Below are 21,992 nucleotides of genomic sequence, written 5' to 3'. Positions count from 1 at the left end.
AGGAGTTTCACATTAAATACTACAATTTATTTGATCTACCAATAAAGAATATAAGGCTCAAAATGCTACATAGTTGATAAGACAAAAAGTTAGAATTCTAATCATGCCACGAAGACTCCTGGCAGAGGTGAGAAAAAAGGAAGGTGAGAAGCTGGAAATTGGGTCCACTTCTGAAGACTCATTGGGAAAGATATCTAAAAATAGATGTATTTCTTCAACTTCAAACAAAACACAGACTTAATTTATTAAAGGGGTCATTTTGTTAAAGTTGAGATAGATTGGGATGGAGATATATATATATATATATATAGATATATATAGATATAGATATAGATATAGATATAGATATAGATATAGATATAGATATAGATATAGATATATATTGCCAGAGAGTATATCGGATAGGGAAGTAGAAAAATAGAAAAGAAGCCTGTTTGTTCAATTCCACACCTTAGACAGAAACTCTCACCAGTTTCTCCTTTATGTATCTGTTTTGTGCTTATTCCTTCTGTTGTACAAACAACCAACTTAACATAGATTCTGCTAGTCTTGACTGGCCTGTACAATGCCACTGGCTCTCAATGTTTTTTGTGTATACTCTTAATCTGACAACTAAAATAGAAATTGGTAGGAACCAATTTATTTAAGCACAACCCAGTGCCCCACACTCAAGGGTCTTATACATCATTTGACTCAACCACCTCTTACACAGACTTCATTGGACACCAGTCAATCCCAAAAGAGTGGACTAAGAAGCTGAGTACAGATTTACACTGTTGAGTTAGAAAGACAAAAAATGAAGTCCTAAGTCCACGAAGGATCAGGAGTCGTGGAAACTCTCTATGCTTTGCCTTGGGTACCTTAAAATACTATATACCATAAATGCATCAACCTTCACAATGATAAAAGGGCTGATTCAAATTATCTCAATCCTTGAGTTTGAGTTAACGTTATCCAGGACTTCTTCTGTTAGCTCTAGCCTCCTGTTGGAAGCAAAAATAAATCCTGTCTAGAGGAATACCATCTTAGAGCTCACTTTACCCTGATATTGCAAATACAGTGTCTGGAACTCAATTAAAAAAAAAAACAAAACAAAAAACCAAGCCCAAGAAGGAATAAGACAAAGGGATCACAAAGAGAAGAAAAAACAAAAACAAAAACAGACAACATTAACAAACTCATATGGGATCCAAATAATAGTTGGTTGGCGAAGGTGCTGACCTAAGTAACTCTAGAAATGGATGGAGTCTGTTAAGACCCAAAGCAAAGTAAACTGTACATAAGTACCTTTCTCTAGTTGGTAAAGCTATGTCCCACAGAGTACAGGTTAACAATTTTGAATTTTCTACACATGCATACTGGAATTGAACAGTTAAGTAAGTGGATGGCAGATAGCAGGAACAGGTTTCTCTCTGTTGGAGAGGGAGTTTACAGATAAGCAAGGGGAGGAAGCTAGAATGATCCATGTAATAATGGATTAGAGCTGGAGTCATCAAAATGAACTCCTATTTAGCTTAATATAATGACAGATGGTTATGCTATCTGTATCATACTTACATATATCCTGTATAATATTTTTAGGTATATATACATACATAGTTAGTATACACATATGATAATGTGTGTTCTTGCTCTGTCAGATGCAAGAGACTAGAAGTAATGTCACCTGAGTAGCAAGAAGTACACTGAACACCCACTTCTTGATTTTTAATACCATTATCCAATACAAGAAACCAGTCTTCCTCATAGAAATGGTTGAATAATTCCTGAGATTGGAATAAGAAATATTCAAAATAAGCCCAGAGTAACTTGTAGTACCAGAAAATAATGAAGTGCTTAAAGACACACACGCGAGCACATGCACACACACACACACACACACACACACACAAATAAAAAACCCATAAAGCTGTTGGTATGTCAAAGGAACACAGATGACAAATGAAAGAGTTGCCAAGAGTCAAAGCTGGAAGAACTTGAACAAAAAGTAAATAAAGTATAATGCAAAGTTGAATTATAACTTTGTATAAAATATAAAATAAATGTTCACAACATTAGTAAATGACTGAATAAAGAAATAAATGAGAAAGAAGAGGCAAATCTCTGATGCAGAAGAATTCCAAATAATTTCTGTAGATATTCTCACTTTGAGGAGGAACATAGTGTGAACCATGTATAGAGACTTCTTTTCTTGTTTGTTTGTTTGTTTGTTTGTTTAATTTCCTTACATGTTTATTTCTGAGAGAGAGAGAGAGAAAGAGATAGAATGAGCAGGGAAGGGGCAGGGAGAGAGGGGGATAGAGGATTTGAAATGGGCTCTGTGCTGATAGCAGAGAGCCCAGTGCAGGGCTTGAACCCACAAACTGTGAGATCATGACTCAACCAAAGTCAGATACTTAAGCAACTGACCCACCAGGGTGCCCCAATAGTGACTTCTTTTCAAAGAATACAGCGTGGAAAGGGTGGGGAGGGAAGGTGCAACTTTATGATGGAGAAACCTGACAACCACAAAATCAGCTAAATGATCAAGGTCAAGATCAGAATGATAAGTCATGTTGATAGTGTGTACTATTGATATGACATGACAAAAGCCCACAGTTCTGACCTAATCATTAGAAAAACATCAGCCAACAGGAGCCTAAGGAAAGGAGATGACTAAATGTAATCTGGAATCCTAGAACAGAATAAGGATATTAAGTAAAAAGTAAAGGAATCTGAATAAATTATGAACTTCAGTTAATAATAATGTATCAATATTGGTCCATTAATAAGTATGGGCTATATAAAATTATTATAATGTCTGGTGAGATTTAATATACATGTAGAATTAAAATATGTGACAATAGTTTGTATTATTTATTCAATAATAATAATGATAATGATGATATTGTATTTTGTTGAAAGGCTTATCATTTTCTACAAAAAGTCACCTGCTAAGAACTGTATTATTTTCCAAACAAGACTAACATGACCCCATCAGTAAAGTAGAATGTTGGTACATGGTCCCTAAATAGGTAAGAAGTTTCTGGTCTCAGAATTCCAAGTAATGCATCTTGCTTTAACATTTTTTTCATATTTACAATAGCAAGCTTGTAAAACATAAAACATTTAAAAAATGTGTTCCCTTTAAAAAAAAAACCTCTTTAGATTACCAGCTCTTCTTCTGAATTTATCAATTTCAACTTACCAACAACCTTTAGAGAAAGTAGGTGTGATGGGATACAGCTGTGTACTCTTCCTCCCAAAACACAATGAAAATCTTAAATTCTCAACTGCAACATGGTTGCCATGTCGTATCATAGAATTGGCACCAGTTAAATGAAGCAAGACAGTGAAATGAGATTCTTTTCACGTTTCATAGAACACAGGGATTTGTGGGGGCTTTTCGTGGGGGGTAAATACTGAATGTAATATTTCAATCATACCCCAAAGAACATGAGTTAATATTTCATAGCTACTTAATCCACTCATTCAGAAATGGTAATGCAAATGTTCAAATATTTATGCTTCATAGGCAAAACTTTGTGCCCTGAATTATTGTATTGTGCTCTCCTATGCCACTGACTTTTGATTCATTTTGGATCAGGTAACCAGAAAATCACTGTATTCAACAGGGGAGCACTAGTGATAAAGTCTTTATAATAATCTTTTCATTTTTATTCACACACAACCGTATTTGCCTCCTTGAATAAAATTAAAACATCCACCAAAGCCAGTGATTAAGGAAAGGATTCGTGTAAAAAGTAGTGTGCCTTTAATTGACCTGATTGCAATTTCCAATCTACTTCATGTGTAAAATTCAAAGGCTCTCATGAAAAGAGTGCTTCCACTGAAATATCCTGTTATTCCCAGACATGAGTCCCTTTAATATAATCTTTCCACCTCAGCCATAATGAAAGTTGTATGTCAGGTTTTCAGTCCCATCCTTTAATGCCCCTGAAGTGTTGTGAGAACGTGAGTGAGGTCAGAGAGGAACTGCATTATTTGGAATGCTTTTTACTCATTTAGTGCCCTTCCTTCCGCTATCACTATCCCCAGGCTATCAAAGCAGAAAATCATGTCCAGACAAAAGCTTAGCCCCTTCAGAGTGAATTTCAGAGTTAAGAGGACCTCAGGCACCCTGTGTGACTTGACAGAAGAATTTGTCCTCTTGAACCCTGTATTAACTTCAAAGTGTGGAGGATAAGGTATAGGAGCAGAGCTCATCACTTCCCACTTGCAATGCCTGTACCCCCACCCAATTCTGTTTTTCAGAGTTACGTTTCCTTTTCTACCTCCTCACTAGCCTAAACAATCTAGCGACATCAAAGGACATTTTAAAGCCATATACTGTCATCAAGTACCCCTTGACATGAGGCACTGAGAAGGACCCATCACCTCTCTGGTATCCTTTCCAATAATGCATAACCTCAATCTAATCATAAGAAAATATCAGATAAACACAAACTGAGACACATTAGACAAAATAACTGGCCCGTACTCTTTAAAAGTGTCAAGGTTCTGAAAGACAAGGACAGACAGAGGTGCTGTCACAGACTGGAGGAGACTACAGAGACACGACCAAAGGCAGTGTCGCAATCTGGACTGGATCTTAGAATAAAAAAAAAAAAAAAAAAAAAAAAGGACATTAGAGGAAACTGGTGAAATGCTAATAAGTCCTGTGTATCAGCTAATTGTGCTGTGTTGTACTAAGGTTAGTTAATGTCTTAGTTTTGGCACATGTTCTATGATTACATAAAATATTAACATAAAGAAAGGCCAAGTGAAGGGACTGAGACATTGTATTTTTTAAAACTATTTTATTAGATTTAAATTATCTCAAAATTTAAAAATTAACTGAAAAAAAAGACAAAGAAAAAAAAGCCACCATATTATAAGAAGAGAAGGAGAGAAGATGTGAAGGAGGGAGAAAAGAAAGAAGGAGGAAAGAAGGAAGGAAAGATGGAAGGAATGGAGGCAGAAAGGAAAGGAGGAAGAATCTAATTTAAAGAGATATTCAGGAAATTTTAAAAATGCTGACTAATTCCTCAGTGGATGTGAGTCATTCATTTGAAACCTTTCCAACGCACACAGAGTCAGAAGGTGGCATAATACGTTGGTTAATAACATGGACTTTGAGACAAGATTTAGCTTAGTTTAAGGCCCGACTTTATCACTTATTAGTTCGGTCTCTAATGACACATAATCCTCTGAAACTAAATTTTCTCATACATAAAATAGAGATGTGAATAGTATCAACTTCATAGGTCTGTTATGAAGATAAAATGGAGTCATACACATAAAGCTCTTAGCACATGTCTGGCATATAGAAAGCATTTCATAAATGGAAGCCATTAATATTAGCACAGAAACTGACACTAAAAATTAATAATTCACCCATTCCATTCAGCCTTATCCAAATCTTGTCCATTCTCCAGGCACCAATGGAACCTCAATGCCTTCATAAACCCATGATAAGTTCTCCAACCCATTCTGTATGTGATGTATGTTTGTGTAGTTTTTCTTCATTATCATTTTGTGTGGGTGGTCATGGCCCATCAATCAGCTATATGATCCTTGATGGTAAAGACCACCTCATTTCTTCTGAGATTTTCCTTGGCATCAATGTTGAGCACACAGTAGGCATTCAAAAAGAGAAGGTAGTTTATGATTATGGTATTTTTGAATGTTTGTAGGGGAATCTGGTACCATCATGGATTTAATCACTGGGAGTTTACAGGCCTGTCAAAACAGGTGTTGAAGAGGTAAACATTTTCTTAAAAGCCATTTAAAAATGAAATAAAAGTCTTTCAGAATCTTCTTCACTCCAAATGCAAACTGAATTAGATTCTTCACTACTGTCTCTAGGGTTTATGTCATGTGTTTTTGTCTTGTAAAGAAGGCACTTTCAAATAAAGTCTCTCAGGGACTTCCACAGACACATTTATTTGGCTGAAATCCATTCTCCCAGGAAATTTACCCAAAAATTCTGAATAACTTCCACATTGAGATACCATGACCACAGACAACATCAGGAAGAGAAAGATCATTTCTTTTAATAATTCCCTTATATAGCATTACGGTTTCTTAAGTGCTTTTAAGTGTATTGTTTTCATTGATTCTCATAAAAACTCTGAGAAGCTATCTAGAAGCTATTATTAACCCCAGTTTTCAGATAAGACAACTGAGGCACAGGCTTGCCAAAAATCGTACAATTAGTAAGTTGCAATTTTAGATCTCTCGTCTCATTCAATAAGCATTTAGTGAGCATCTCCCTTGGGCTTCCCTGCACTGTGTGTTTTCTCCACCTCACATGCCTGCTTCTATCACAGTTTTGTGCTTGTTATGGATTACAATCATCAACTTAATTGTCTGAATCCTCCCCTGGACTACAAGCTCCTTGCAGGCAAGCATCTGTCTTGTCCTAGGTATTCCTAATACCCAGCACCAAGAAGACACTCAGTAAAACACTTGTAGAATAGATGAATGGAGACAACTCAATAAATGGTCCTTAAGGGTGTGCCAAAAGAGCTCAAATTACTTGTTTTGGATGAATGCAAGTTGTATCCTCGCTTTTCCAGATCTTAGTGTCTTATAACCCAATTCTTCTCAACAGAGAGAATGGCTGTTAGGAGACTAACACACTGCACTCTTGGGAAGGAGAAAAGCCTATCCCTGAGAAGAGTCAATAAGACTAAATGCTCATTAGAGAAGCATGAAATGAAGTCTGGTTACTATCACACTCTCCATTAAAAGCCGTTTATCTAAACAAGTTTCAATCCTGACTATGTCACACTTCTTAGGCAACTCTCACTTCTTCCGAAGAAAATGAGAGAAGCAACAACTTTTGACTTGAAGTTATCAAACTAAAGGGGATTAATGCTCCTAAATGAAAGTGATGGAGGCTTATTGACTCTCAGGGTGACGAAATACTGAAATAAATTCCTAAGAGATTGAAAAGTCAGCTCCTGAAAATCTTCAAGAAGGCAATCGAAATTTATGTGACATATTTGCCTCCCTGAGTCTTTTTCAGCCAGAGCATCCAGGTCCTAGTTCTTGTTTCCTACATTCTACATCAGCATTATTGCTCCTCCCTTCTTCATTGCAACATCTCCTTCTTTCAATCCATAGCTATTTGGTTGCACAAGTCCCACCTTCAGAATCAGAACCATGAAATGTTTGCAGAACTTGCGGTTTTTCAGAAAGTTGGCAGAGAGTTTGTCCTCCATAGTGATGGCATCAATTTCCCCATGTGGGAAATATGCCAGTCGCTAGTAACAGTATCTGATGCTAAGCAACCGGACTGGTTCCAGGAGGCTGTGTGGTGTCTGAAAAGAGTACCAAACAGGAATTTGAAGACACAGTTCTGGCCTTCACTCTTAAAAACACTTCAATGTGACCTTGGATAAATCACTCAGTTTCTCTGATGCTCTATTTTACTTTGTCATCTCTGAAGTGAGCATGGGCCCTTCTAGACCTGGGTGCTAAGTTCTGCTGTGCTGTGCTACTGACAATTTTTCCTGGGGGTGGAGCAGAGTGGGGGTGTATGATTAGGAACTCTTGATAACCATAAAATGTTTTCTTCCAGACTAATTAACAGTGTAGACTGTTTTTTGTTGGTTTTTTTTTTCTCTTGTTCCAGAGAAACTGGAAAACAAATAGAAGAGGTTTAGGGGAGATAATCTGGGTCAACATAGAAGGAAATATGTATTAGTTAAAATCAAAGATCTTGCCCACAAAAGGATAAAGAATAAGAGAAGTAATTTGTAATCACTAAAAAAATAAAAGTCACCAAAGAAAAAAGATGCAAAGTAATTTATATTTAACCTACTCCAAATAAAAATAACCCACAGATAAGTTCACTGTTTGGACCATCTGTATCTGATAAGCATAAGTTTAAATCCTGGCACCATCTGCTCAACTGGAATTTAATACTGTATCAATCTGCCAAATCACAATTATGATAGCAAGGACAGCAGCCTCATGGCGTGTGATCTAAATAGTGACCATTCTTTAACAGGATGAGAAACGAGAGCCAAACCAACTTGGATAGAAATATTTTAGTGCTTTCTGTTCACCCTGATGAAAACCAAATAGAGGCATATAATTGGCAGAGCCGCAAGCAGCCAGACTTTCAGAGTAGGAGAAACATTCTGGGAAGGGGCTCAGAACACCCAAGGACCTAGCACCGAAGAGAAGGAACAATGAAGCTAGAGAATCTAAGTGGAGATTTAATAGAATTTCTGTCCTTCTAGGGCTAGTCACTTGTGCCTAACCACCTGACCTACTGTCATCGGTTAGTCATGGGGCATTTTTCAGTGGGGAGCAGGCAAGCCATTAAAACATACTCCAGTCCTGAGGTAGTCATTGCCAAGATGATAAATCCTTAAATTTTGAGTCTTTTAAAATCATCTCGTCCAGAGCCTTTACTTTACAGATGAGGAAAATAAAGCCTGCAGGGTTAAACAACTTTCCCAGGTCACCACCAAGCTGGTAGCCGAACAGATCTTTCTTCTGGACCACTGCTAGTCCCATGATGCCTCCCCCAGAGTCCCAGCAGCTAAAGGCATTTACATAGATCTTCCTTACCGAATAAAACCTTTAGGGAAGGCTCACATTGATGCCGTCCTAAATTTCTCCACCTGTCTTACTATGCTAGAAGCATGTTTCTCTACAACAGTATCTTTCATAATATTTAGCTCTACTTCACAAAATATGAGTTATTCATATTTTGTATTATCTCTATATCACTATGGGAGAGTTATGTCCATAATTTTTAAGTAAGTGTAATTAATAGCACAATCTCTATCATACTTTCTTCTTGACATACTAAACCAACCACTAGTTTCATATAACTCCCAGGAGCCATCCTTTTGAAGATCTGTGCCTTTGCACACACTGTTCCTTCTGCCTGAATGGCCCTCCCCCTTTCCAGACCGCCACCAGCCCAACTCCCGCTCATCTTCAAAGACCCATCTCAAATGTTGCCTCTTCTTCAGCTTTCCCTGACTTCGTCCAAAAGGCAGAATTGCTTTCTCCCTCTGCATTTTATTTGTTCCTCAGATACAACACTTCCTAATTATCTAATAAGCACTTCTATTTGTGTTTGTGCCTCTACTAGAGTATTAGCAGCTCATGGGCAGAGACAAGGTTTTATGTGTCTTCAGCATCGAACAGTGCCTCGCATGCAAGAGGACCTAGGTAAATGATTTGGTATCTAATGATGCCGATACTATAACAGAGTCATTGCCAAGATCTATACCATTTTTCTTGTTCTATGTTCCAGGCATTGACATATAAGGAATATAAGGAATATATAAGGAATATAATTCCTTATATTGACATATAAGGAATAAGGAATATTATAGTATAATTTTCTATCTAAAAAGCTTAAAAACCTCTCATTTAAATAATAATAATAATAATAATAATAATAATAGTAACATGAACAACTAGTATTAACTGAGGGTTTACCATGATCCAGACACTTCATTAAGCACTTTATATTTATAATTTCATTTAACCTTCTCAGCAACTCCATGAAATAGTTACTGCCATCATTTCCATTTTATAGATTAGGAAACTGAATCACCAAAAGTTTAGGTAATTTGTGTGCACAATATCAAACAAGAAATAAGTGGTAGAGTTTGACCCAGTCAGACTGATTGCGCAGCTCCTATTCTAGTTAAATACAGACTATGGAAATCTAGAGCTCAGTAAATTCATGGAAGCTTCTGGTGCTAATGAGGAGATAGAGGATTTTAGCTTAGCCTCTCTTCCCTAGGGACAAGGCAGCTACACGCTGAGAAAGGTACTAGAACCTTCAAAGAATGGGAAAACATGTGACTTATACCAACCTAAAGGAACAAATTGTTAATAGGTTGAGATCACTTAATTGGTAGACTAAGCTTTGTTCATAAAACCAAGATTTTTGCCCTTGCAAAATGATCCCCTCTAAAAGCATAGATTGAGAAAATTTTATTCCATCAGCTGGCTGTGCTTGTGTGCTTTCATGAGTTAGCTTTAGTGAGGCTAGTGAGGCTAGTGTATATATTTCCTGGCAATCATTTATTTATTGCTCATTGGACAGCTTTTAGCTTTCATCCAAAGAGACAGGGATGTATTTCTGTTTTCATTAGGAGAGAGAGGAAAAGGTTGAGGTCCCTTGAGGGAGAGACTGGTTTCTGGCCCATCCTAGTAACTTATTTTTTGTCGTAGTAACTGTTGTCTGTGGAAAAGGAAGGGACTGTGATGAGTATGGTTTACATATGTATTAACGTTCTCACTACAGTGCATTACAGTTTGCCAAGTGTTCTCCTGTAGACATCATCTTCTTTGAGCCATACAACAACTTGATGAGGGTGGATTTGTTCCCATTGTTTACAGGGAGCCTGACTCAGTTTGCCCAGTGGCTTGTCTTGGCTCAAAAAGCTTTTAAATAACAAAACTGGTGTTTGCAACTCTAGTCTGATTCCAAGTCTCGGATCTTCTACTAAACCAGGCACTATGTTCATTGGTCTTTCTGGTTTGAGTGAAGTTGCTTAAAAACTGGCTCAGCATGGGGCACCTGGGTGGTTCAGTTTGTTAAGCATCTGACTCTTAATATCGGCCCAGGTCATGATCTCCCAGTCAGCAGCAGTGAGATTGAGCCCCATGTCAGGATCTACGCTAAGCGTTGAGCCTCCTTGGGATTCTCTCTGTCTCTGTCTCTGTCCTTCCTCTGCACACATGTGCACCAGCTCTCTCTTCCTCTCTTTCTCTCAAAATAAATAAACTTAAAAAAAATGGCTCAGCAGGTCACCCAATTAACTTGTGATCTCCAGGATAGAGAAGAAATACAAGGGAAATATGAGTGATTCAACCAAGACAGACTGAATTAAAAAATTAATGTGTGAAGCTTTTATATATTACATTTCTCACAAGAGAGTTAAAATCTGAACTTTCTTTTGTGGAATGAGGCTGGTGAGCACCAGTTTTAGAGATAAATGGCCAGAGTCCCTATCAAATAGGGAGGTTTGAAGAATTCATCTTGACTTGAATTGGAACATCCAAAGGCAACATCAAAAGCAAAAAATAACTCATTTCCTTCCCATTGCTGAGACTTGGCTGCTGATATGGCACCTGTTTGGCATCAGATGACTAGGGAATGTAAATGCTTCTGTAAAAAAGCAAAATATAATAATTGAAGATTAGATTCTTTGCAACAGATCATCTCCTACTGTTTATTTTAATTTTATTTATTATTTTTACCTAAGCAGAAACTATTATAATTGTGTTTCAAACATTGGAGACTTTTGTCTAATAAATACTATGTGGTCCTATGTGTAAAATAGATACTGTAGACATTAAAGGGGGGTACTTATTAGTGTGTTTTAATTCTTCCTCATCCCCCCCACCCCCCAGCACTGACTGCCAAAACTGGAGAGGATTTATCACTACCAGATAAAACTGGCCAGCACAATTCAAACACCTGGGCAATTTTGCCTTATCTTCCTAGGTAAGCTGGGTTCTTTTATGTTCATTATCTGTACTGTTTATGGAAGATCTAAAGTGTAAAACAAGAAAAACCTGGTTTTAACAATGAATTCCATTTAATGTACAAATAATGTAATAGTACAGTCCTTTTCGGACAGGACTATGATGGACAGCAGGGGAAGCCATTATCACTAAACTCTTTGTGGGTTTTTTTTTTTTTTCAATAAAATAAAAAAAAAAGGGGGATGGGATGGGATGGGAAAAGAAAAAAGACCTCTGAGTAGGGCTGACATGCAAACTTCAGGTATCTTTTCTTTCTTCCTTGTCTCTTTTCCCGGCTTAGGAAGGAAGCTCTGATAGATTAGACTCCCTGTAGGTTGTAAAACTCAGATGGAAACAGAGTCGACCCTGATGGTATCAAGCCCTCACAATGTAGATTTCAACATAATAAAGTAATGAATTTTAAATGATAGAATCAGAATTTCTTCGGGGATGGAAGGGAAATGATAAAGATCACAGCCTGCACCTCCACCTATGCCTACAAGAACAAAAAAAAATTTTTTTTCAACTTTAACTTTCACAACTGACATCACTTTCTTTTATTTAACCATTGATATGGTTTCCTTTATGAGCCTGGAGGCTCACTCAAGCTGGAAATATGGCAGATAGCTACAAAGCACTTATCAAATTCTAGAAGACACAATTCTACAATGAATGGAAAACACCTGCTCTGCCTGAAATAGCTTCCATGTTTCTAATCGTGCATTAAAAAAGTAACTACAAAATCTCAGGGTCTACTGATGAATCTGTACAGAATGTTACTGAGCAACTTGATGTTTAACTTGAGGTTATTTTTTTTTAATGTTTATTTACTTTTGAGAGAGAGACAGACAGAGTGTAAGCAGGGGAAGGGCAGAAAGAGAGAGGGAGACACAGAATCCGAAGCAGGCTCCCCACTCTGAGCTGTCAGCCCACAGCCCAACTTGGGCCTGGAACTCACTAGCCTTGAGATCATGACCTGAGGGTCGGAAGTTTCACGGAATGAGCTACTGAGGTGCTCCTAACTTGAGGTTAAAATGGAACCCTCTAAAGCTTCATTTCCTTAAGACAGTAGCCATTAGCCACAGGTGGCTACTGAGCATTTAAATGATGGCAAGTGTGAATGAAGAGCTCAATTTTTAAATTTTATTTGGTTTTAATTATTTTAAATTCAAAAACTGAGGGAATGAAAAATATGTGGAAATATAGTGAAATGATAATTTTTTTATATATTGGGTTAGATAAAATATTTTATTCAAATTAATTTTACTTCTTTCTTTTTACTTTTTTTTTCCATGTAGCTACCAGAAAATTTTAAATTATATGCATGGTTTGCTTTATGTTTCTATTGCCTGAAACACGGCAGAATCTCCCATAGGGACAAAATCTGCCTTAGATCTAAGGGAGGAATCTATTTTAGATTCCATCAAAAGATGTTCATTTTCCAGAAGGAAAAAGACCACGTGGTAGCTTGGACCTCTGGCAGCGTGGTCACATACCACAGAGGCTGAGAGCCCAGGTTCTAGGAAAAAAAACCCATGTCTCAGGTGTGAAACCCAACTCTGCTTTTTTACTAGTAGTGCCACCTGAGGCAAGCTGCCTAAACACTTTGAGCCCAACATTTTGAGTATTCAGATAGTGGATATAATATATTTAGCAAGTGAGCGCTCGGAATGTATTAGCTATTTATTGCTATTGTTTTCACTAGCAACAATTCTAAAATAGTATTGTTGTTATTTGTTTCTTTTTAATATTTATTTATTTTGAGATAGAGAGAGCATGTGCAAGTGGAGGAGGGGCAGAAAGAGAGGGAGAGAGAGAATCCCAAGCAAGCTCCACACTGACAGCACGGAGCTCAATGTGGGGCTCGAACCTGCAACAGTGAGATCATGACCTGAGCTGAAATCAAGAGTTGGATGCTTAACCGACTGAGCCACACAGGCGCCCCTATTGTTGTTATTTGAGTATTATTAGGAGATTATCTGAAATTTGAAACATGAATTTAAAAAAATTAGTGATCTTATAGACCACTGAATTTTCAAGGGAATAATAGTCTATCCTTTGCTAAACCATCACGTAAAGAGAACATTGAAAACTTGAGACTAGTTCTCTCTTCTTAATGATGAATTAATGGTATGATTGGAAACCTTTGTCCTTCCTTTGTGGTGTTTCCATTTCTGGACCACTCTTTTTTTTTAATATTTATTAATTTTGCGGAGAGTGCAAGCAGGGCAGGGGCAGACAGGGGGACAAAGGATCCAGAGCGGGCTCTGCGTTGACAGGCCGACAGCAGCGAGCCCAATGTGAGGCTCCAACTCACACACTGTGAGATCATGACCTGAGCCAAAGTCAGACGCCCAACCCACTGAGCCACCCTGGTGCCCCTGGACCACTCTTGATACCAGACAGCAACGAAGGTATAGCAGAGGATAGGGAGGGACTTTTTCGACTTCATAGTTCAGCCTAATTCGCATCCTATATAGACAGTATTCATACGTAGTGATTTAAGCCTATACTATTTGGCTCCTCCAACCTACATTGTAGGGATACATACCATGGTCTCTATCACAAGATTACAGAATAGAAAGAAAGAGGAGTCACAGGAAAGAAATTAACAATATTAGTATGAAGTAGCAATTTAGGATAACATGTAATTTGCATATGAATTTACCTATCAATCTATATCCCCACTAGAATATAAGCATCATGAGAGCAGTAACTATATTCATCCTGAATCCATTACTTAGAACATAACTGGTACTGAGTAGGTGCTCAGTAAATATTTATCTAAATACATGAATGAAGAGACTCAGTAAGCCAAATAGCTGAAAGGAAGAAATGTATGACAATGGTCCAAAAAAAGTATACCCCAGATCATAGATATCACAAAGTGTTCTGTAAGCACCAAACAACAGTGATGTGAATTTAACTAACATTATATTAACAACAAAAACAAAAAGAAGACACTGATAAAAATGTTTTGTGGTTCCTTGGTACCTACAAGTCTCCCCAGCATCCATGATAAAGTCCAGTAGTTTAGCATGTCATATAAGGCCCTTCACCATCTGCTCTATCTTAGCTCTCAAGACAGAGACTTTGTCTGCTCCCTGCCCTTAAGTTCCAACTATGAGGTTCAGAAAACAAGCCATATTCAACCTCATTTCCATGCCTTGGCATCTGTTGGCCCTTCTGCCTATATCGTTGTTCTTTATATTATCGGCCTGATAAGCTCCTCATTCTTTATGACTTTGCTCTTATTTTTTAAATAATTTTTTAAGTTTATTTTTATTATTTTGAGAGAGAGATAGAGAGCAAGTGGGGGGCGGGGGGAGCAGAGGGAGAGGGAAACAGAATCCCAAACTGGATCCATGCTATCAGCACAGAGCCTGATGCAGGGTCGAACTCACAAAACATGAGATCATGAGCTGAGCCAAAATCAAGAGTCAGACACTTAACCGACTGAGCCACCCATGTGCCCCTGTGACTTTGCTTTTAAAAAGCCCACTGGGTGGCTCATTCAGTTAAGTGTGTGATTCTTAGTCTCGGCTCAGGTCCTGATCTCATAGTTCATGAGTTCAAGCCCCATGTCCGGCTGCATGCTGACAGCTCAGAGCCTGCTTGGGATTCTTTCTCTCCCTTTCTCTCTGTCCCTCATTTACTCGTGTTCACTCTCTCTCTTTCTCAAAATAAATAAGTAAACATTAAAAAAAAAAAAGGCCACCTCAGGGCCACCTGGGTGGCTCAGTAGGTTAAGCATCCAACTTTGGCTCAGGTCATGATTTCACAGCTTGTGGGTTCCACCCTGAGTCAGGCTCCAAGTTGTCATCTGTCATCTGGAGCCTGCTTGAAAATCTGTGTCTCCCTCTCTCTCTGCCCCTACCCCACTCTTACTCTCTCTCTTTCTCTCTCTCTCTCTCTCTCTCTCTCAAAAATGAACATTAAATTAAAAGAAAAAAAAAGGGCCACCTCAGGGAAGACATCCTTGATCATTCCACACTGAATTGAATATTTCCTCTTCTACTTTCTTCCCAATACCTATATCCATTCTATATTATAAGTGTTCCATATATTCATACATAACATATCCCTTTAGTCATGTATAAAGACCTTGTTGCACAAATCAAAACATAGGCATCTTACATGATAGACATTCCCAAACAAGGACAGTATCTTTGAAATACAGTTCTCACACTGTATACCTTTTCTTTTAACTTGATTTTTTTCATTCCTAACTGAAAACTCACTCAACTGATTTAAATCCAATGATATCCACTTGAGGCTCTTTGCCTCTTTCAGTATGCCTAAAGATTTCCACCTTTGTCTCAATTATATTAAATTTATGAGATATATGCTTCATATCACCAATATCAGCACTTCTCATTTTCTACTCTCTACTCATTTTTTATAAGCTAATAAGGGCAAGATACAATAAAATAGTCAAATAATGATTCAAGTACTTTCTTACTGGCATGGATGATAATACAGCTGCAACTGAATTTTCAACTGCAATTTCATATAATTCCTTTCATCCTTGTGGCACTGTATATGGAACAGTGGGGCACACTGGTGTTTAGTAGGTGCTTAACAAATCCGTGTTGGTGAATGACAGATTTGGTAGGCAAATGACACAAAGTATTTGAAAATTTTCAGGCCCTTTAGCCATGGCATAGAGGCAGAGAACATTCCATACCTAAGCCACCATGCACAGTGGGTAAGAGACATGAGTCTTACACACAAGATTCAAATCCCAATGCAAATGCCTCCTAGCACTGGAATCTTGGACTTAATAACCAACTCCAAGCCTCAATTTTTCTTCCTACAGTGAGGATAATAGGACTGTTATGAAATTGAAATAACATTATTCTTTGCTTTCAAGATGATCTTTGAATACTCCCAACCGCTCTCTTACAATAATCACATCTTCCACTCTCCCTCAGCCACGTGCTTTCATGGTCATGGCCAGAACTGAGTCCTTATCATTGCCTGACTCTCTGTAAGCCCAATTTCATGCATCACACCATCTCCTCCTGGTTTTCCAGCTCATTTTCTCCAATAGTAGATCCCAACAACCTTTTGATCCCACAGGGAATCAACCCATTTGATCTTACGCCTTTTCATTATCCTTTATCTCCATCATGTCCTCATTGAACATCTTACCTTATTGTATTATTAATAATTTTATTATTAATAATTCAATTGTTTTAATAACTCTCCTGCCTATATCTCCAACTCTTTTGCCCCCATTTTGCAAAACCTCACATCCAATGGTTAGGATCATATCTGGGCCTGCTCCCCACCTGCACCTATGCAGTTGGAGAAAAATATAAAACCATGTTGAATGATTTCACTTTAAATTCATGGCCACTTGGAGAGCGCCTGAGTGACTCAGTTGGTTAGCGTCTGACTTTGGCTCAGGTCATGATCTCATGGTTCGTGGGTTGGAGCCCCACATCGGGCTCTGTGCTGACAGCTCAGAGCCTGGAGCCTGCTTCGGATTCTGTGTCTCCTTCTCTCTCTGCCCCTCTCATTCGCGTGTGCTCTCTCTCTCAAAAATAAATAAGCACTAAAAAAAAAAATTAAATTCATGGCCACTTGCTTCAAGTGAGTCCTTAATGCTCCAGTGAGTAATACATTCCTCTAGTTCATTCACTCCCCAGAGTCCTGGTTAACTATTTTATAGTGTATTTTCTCTCTTCAAACCTCAAATACTTCCTTCCCCATCCTCAGTCTTAAAGCTACTTATTTTACTGAACAAATAGAAATGACCCAAAGGAACATCAGTAAGTTCCCACCAAAGCACATCAACCATGTCTGTACCTATATGTTCTTTTACTATATAAATATATGTAGTAATATATAATATAACATATATTATATTAATATATATTAATACATATATATTATTTTTGTACATGTATGTGTGTAGACATTTATTATTACTATATCTATTAATATTTATACACTCTATTACTCTGGATGAAGTGACAAGGTTCATAACAAAGGGATCAACTCTATGCCCTCAATCCCATTACTTTTTTACTTACCCAAGTATCTCACTCCAGCTATCTCTCCTTTCTCTTCTATATTGTCTCTTTTTCCCTAAAAACTGAATTCTTCCTATCAGCATACAAATATACTGTTTCTTCTACCATCTTTTAAAAAAATATTTTGATATCACTTTCTGTATTACTAATTTCTATATTTCACTCTATAGGAAGGATCTGTACTATATGGACAATCCAAGGTAATTTAGCAATTAAAAAGCATTCACAGTCTTTAGAGTCAGACAGACTTGACCAGAGTCTAAATCTTGATTTTATTACCCACTAGCTGCGAACCTGGGTAAGGATCTCCCTACATCTGAGTTTTGTCATCTGTAACATGGAAAAAATTAATCCTTACCCCCTAAGATTGTTCTGAAGAGAGAACATGGTAATATGTACAAACACTTATCACAGTCTTTGCTGTATGATTTGGACTCAGTCAGTGGCATATGTAATTAATGTTAGAAAAGAGCAAACAGTTAAATGGAGTAAAACAAAAGCTATAAGAGATGGGGAAGACCAAAGTTTAATATGCCCCCATTTCTAGGGTTCTAGGATTTTCATCAAGATTTGGAAGGTCAATTGGTTTTAAAACCAAGAATTGATGTTTCTTTTTAGTTTTTGGTTATAACCTTGCTGATACATAGGGCCAAGCTTCTAAGGTAATACAAAGTTTATTAGTATAAAATACTTAACCACAATTATATTATTTTTTAAAATGTTTATTTTGAGAGAGGAAGAGGGAGAATCCCAAGCAGGCTTCCCACTTAGTGCAGAGCCTGATGCGGGGCTCAATCCCACCAACCACGAGATCATGACCTAAGTGGAGATCAAGAGTCAAATACTTAACCGACTGAGCCACCCAGGTGCCCCTACAATTATATTCTTAAGTAACTTTCCCCAAATGAGTAACTAGGTGAGCTGCAGTATATATGACTTAATTTTTTTTAATGTTTTTATTTATTTTTGAGACAGGGAGAGACAGAGCATGAACAGGGGAGGGTCAGAGAGAGGGAGACACAGAATCTGAAACAGGCTCCAGGCTCTGAGCTGTCAGCACAGAGCCCAACGCGGGGCTCGAACTCACGGACCGCGAGATCATGACCTGAGCCAAAGTCGGCCGCTTAACCGACTGAGCCACCCAGGCGCCCCTCAGTATATATGATTTAAACAGAGTTTTGAGTTTGTCATAGGCTCATGTCCAAGTGTGCCTTTTCTCTGGGGACCAACAATGCCTGTCAAGGCATCTGGATTAATCTTGTTTATGACTACCTCACTCATCTCAGGTTTGACAGTGATTCTAGAATGAGAAACTGCTAATATGCCTTTGTGGGTTTTTTTACACTTAAAGATTTTATACATGTGTATATGTACTTTGTTGTGTGTGTGTGCTTAGGTATTTAGGAAGACAAGGATAAATTCTTCCTATTCCATTTCAAATGTTTTTGACATCTTTTTGTACTATGAAGTCTTGTGCCTCTTCATATTTGTGGTCCTAGGAAATCAAATTCTTAAAAATAATGCTGTGTAGGAGTCTCTGGGAGAAGAGATTGTGTCCCAGAAGTTCTGTGTGGGTAACTGAGGACAGATTCGCAGATTTCAGCCCAATCTGGTTTAATTTTTTTAAAGCAGTATCATGGGGGAAGTCGTGTTCCTAAGGCTTGAAATTTGAAAGGGAAAGAGAAAGGGCAATTATCCCTGTCCAGCACTTTCTGCCATCCCACCTCCTCCTGGAGGCTGGATGTGACTTCCTCACTCAATCTTGGGAGGTGGTTCCCTTGAAGAGCTACTTTTGGCCAGTCAAAAAAGATAGCACTTCCATCTGGTACCTCTGTGGTATGGCATGATGGTGAAGAGTGCCAGAACTGGGGTTGGGGCAACTGGGGATTTGATTCTGCTTGTCCCAGTTATTACATCCCACAGCAGCAACTTGGGTCTGAGAGGTAGAGGAATTAATGTTAAGCCTCATCACCCACCCCCTTTTTTTTTTCTTTAATGTTTATTTATTTTTGAGAGAGAGAGTTCAAGCAAGAGAGGGGCAGAGAGAGAGGGAGACACAGAATCTGAAGTAGGCTCCAGGCTCTGAGCTGTCAGCACGGAGCCTAACATGGGGCTCAAACTCATGAACCCTGTGATCCTGACCTGAGCGGAAGTCAGACCCTTAACCGACTGAGCCACCCATGTGCCCCACCCACCCTTGATCTCCATCAGTCTACCCCCACCCTATTCTTGTTATGAACAAATGAACTTCTCTGAAACTTAACACTACATGGTTTTCCTATACCGCAATTCTGACGCAGCCACTAACAGTGACCTTGAGGAATCTGAACCTCTCTGAGCCCCAGTTTCTTACTTTTAGGGTTTTCTAGGGGATTAAATGAGAAGCACTTGATGTGAACCTGATATAGAGTTCAATCAAGGATAGCTATGATTATTGTTAACATCTCTGAATTCAAATATACGTCACTGCATACCTGTATTTTCTTTCTTTCTTTCTTTCTCCTCAGGAGGACTTTAGCAGCAAATTAAGATAACAATTATTTGATTGCATTGCATCTGGTTGTTGGGAAGAAAACTTGTTTTCTTATAAAAGGAAGCAAATTACCAAGGCAAATCACAGACTATAAACAATATGAAAATATAGCTATGATAAAAAGAAAGTTTCCTGCTGTTTTTATACAGAAGAATATGGCTGGTGTGAGGTATTATTTCCAAACACCCTCAAAATAGAATTTTTGTTTACAATTAATTCTTCATGTCAGGATAGAAAGCACCATTTTACCCAGAGATTTTACCATAGCTCCTTAGGCTCAATGGAGAAAATATACATTATATTGATATAATAGAATAATATGCTAACCTTATGCTTTATTCACAATATAGAAAACAATTCCAAACTTACTGGGTAGGAAGCATATAAAGTTGGTTGTAAAAACTCTTTTCCAGGCTTTCTTTCAATAAGTCCCATCACTTGTGTTGTTACACAAAAATTTATAGTAGAAAATTACGGTAACTTCCTCTGTGACATATCAAAGATAAAGGCAAAATTAATTTATTTTTGCTCTTTACCTTTTCTAATAATTGCCTTTCTTCAGTTCATCCTTCATTTACATTTGTCCTCAGAATGAAACAGAAGTCAAATGAAAATGAAAGAAGTTAAAAAAGTACACGGTAAGAACCTGACCAAAAATGTAAAAAGACAATTTTTCAAAAGATGAAAATTACCATTTGTTTAGGGTGTCTGGATTATGGTTTTTCCAGAAGCTACACTGAGCCCTAGATTTCCTGGTGCTTCCCCAAGGGTCACCAAGAAAACAAGCAGAAAGGGGAAATGGAGAGGAGTGTCTTACAACCAGTTCTCACTTAAATCAAAATGACACCATTTTAAAAGATTCTGTGTGTTGGCTTCTACCTAGGACTTCATTTCAAGCCTGGAGATTCAAAGAGAGGAAACTGAAGCATGGAATCATAAGATCCCCCATTTCCAAGGATGCTCTGATTTTATAAATCAAGTTGGTACTCTCCCTGGCATGAAAGATACACTTCAAGCTCCTATCCAGCAAGACAGTTTATGGGGCTTCCAAAGGGGATTTGTTTTTGTCCATTTGGCCGGAATCTTCATACCATAAATCTATGATAATTACACAAGTGGGGATCAGAATATCCACCTCCCATATGTTGACTGTATGCTACTCAGCCTTATACAATAAGAATACTAATTTGTTGAAGTCCCATTAAAACTCATTTGCACATTTTGACTATTCGTATCTAAATGCCTTAAGAGTTTTTCCAAATGAGCAGATTTAATCTCTCTTCTCTTGGGTGTAGTTACCTTTTCTTAAAATATTCTCCTGATGTTCACTCAAGCTAAGATAAAATCTGCCTTCATTGCACACATCCATTCAAGCTATATAGCTTCTTCACAGGTGTCACATTATTTAGTACTTAGTGTCCTATGAAACAATGAAGTCCACTATTCCCATTACACAGCTGCAGTACCTGAGGGCTGGAGAGGCTAAAGAACTCATCAAAGCAAGTTTCCAATCTTGTCTACATCTGTTATCCAACCTCTCTGGGTTTACATTTGCTGCCTTCTTCTTTTACCTTCATTCACTTCTACTCTACTAGTCATGGATTATTTATGTACCACATGCACTATATTTATATCATCAGTTGCCTTCACCATGAGAGGGAACCCTACTATTATAATTTTACATGGTGGGGTAAAGTGGATAGAGGAAATACAACGTATTAAGTCCCTACACTGTGCTAGATGCTAAGGATACAAGAGAGCTCCTGCTATCATGAAGCTTACAGTCAAGTGAGACAGAGAGAGAAAGAGAGAATAAGTAAGTAAATCAAGCAGACAACTACACATGTGAACAGTGCTATGCTGGAAACACGGTGCTGAATAGAGAATGATGATATCTTCTGCTTCAGCTGGGATGGTAACAG

General features: G+C 37.9%; 1 protein-coding gene and 1 long non-coding RNA gene across 4 annotated transcripts in view; one reads left to right on the top strand and one right to left on the bottom strand.

The window, feature by feature from the left end:
• Window positions 1-21,292, top strand: part of LOC122219724 — a 44,703-nt gene extending 23,411 nt beyond the window's left edge. The window contains exons 5-7 of one of the 3 annotated variants that reach the window (XR_006202534.1): window positions 11,383-11,476; window positions 20,045-20,239; window positions 20,954-21,292. This is a non-coding gene — a long non-coding RNA (uncharacterized LOC122219724). Of the gene's footprint in view, window positions 1-11,382; window positions 11,477-20,044; window positions 20,240-20,660; window positions 20,709-20,953 lie in introns of all 3 variants that reach the window. The other 2 variants (XR_006202531.1, XR_006202530.1) reach the window with 2 other exon arrangements.
• KCTD16 (potassium channel tetramerization domain containing 16) overlaps window positions 1-21,992 on the bottom strand; it is a 259,237-nt gene that overhangs the window by 222,617 nt on the left and 14,628 nt on the right. The gene's annotated exons all lie outside the window — the stretch shown is intronic.

This window comes from Panthera leo, chromosome A1, assembly GCF_018350215.1.
Source record: "Panthera leo isolate Ple1 chromosome A1, P.leo_Ple1_pat1.1, whole genome shotgun sequence".
In the NCBI taxonomy this organism is placed as follows: domain Eukaryota; kingdom Metazoa; phylum Chordata; class Mammalia; order Carnivora; family Felidae; genus Panthera; species Panthera leo.
The sequence above is the reverse complement of the archived record's forward strand: the minus strand, read 5'-3'. Positions and strand labels throughout refer to the sequence as shown.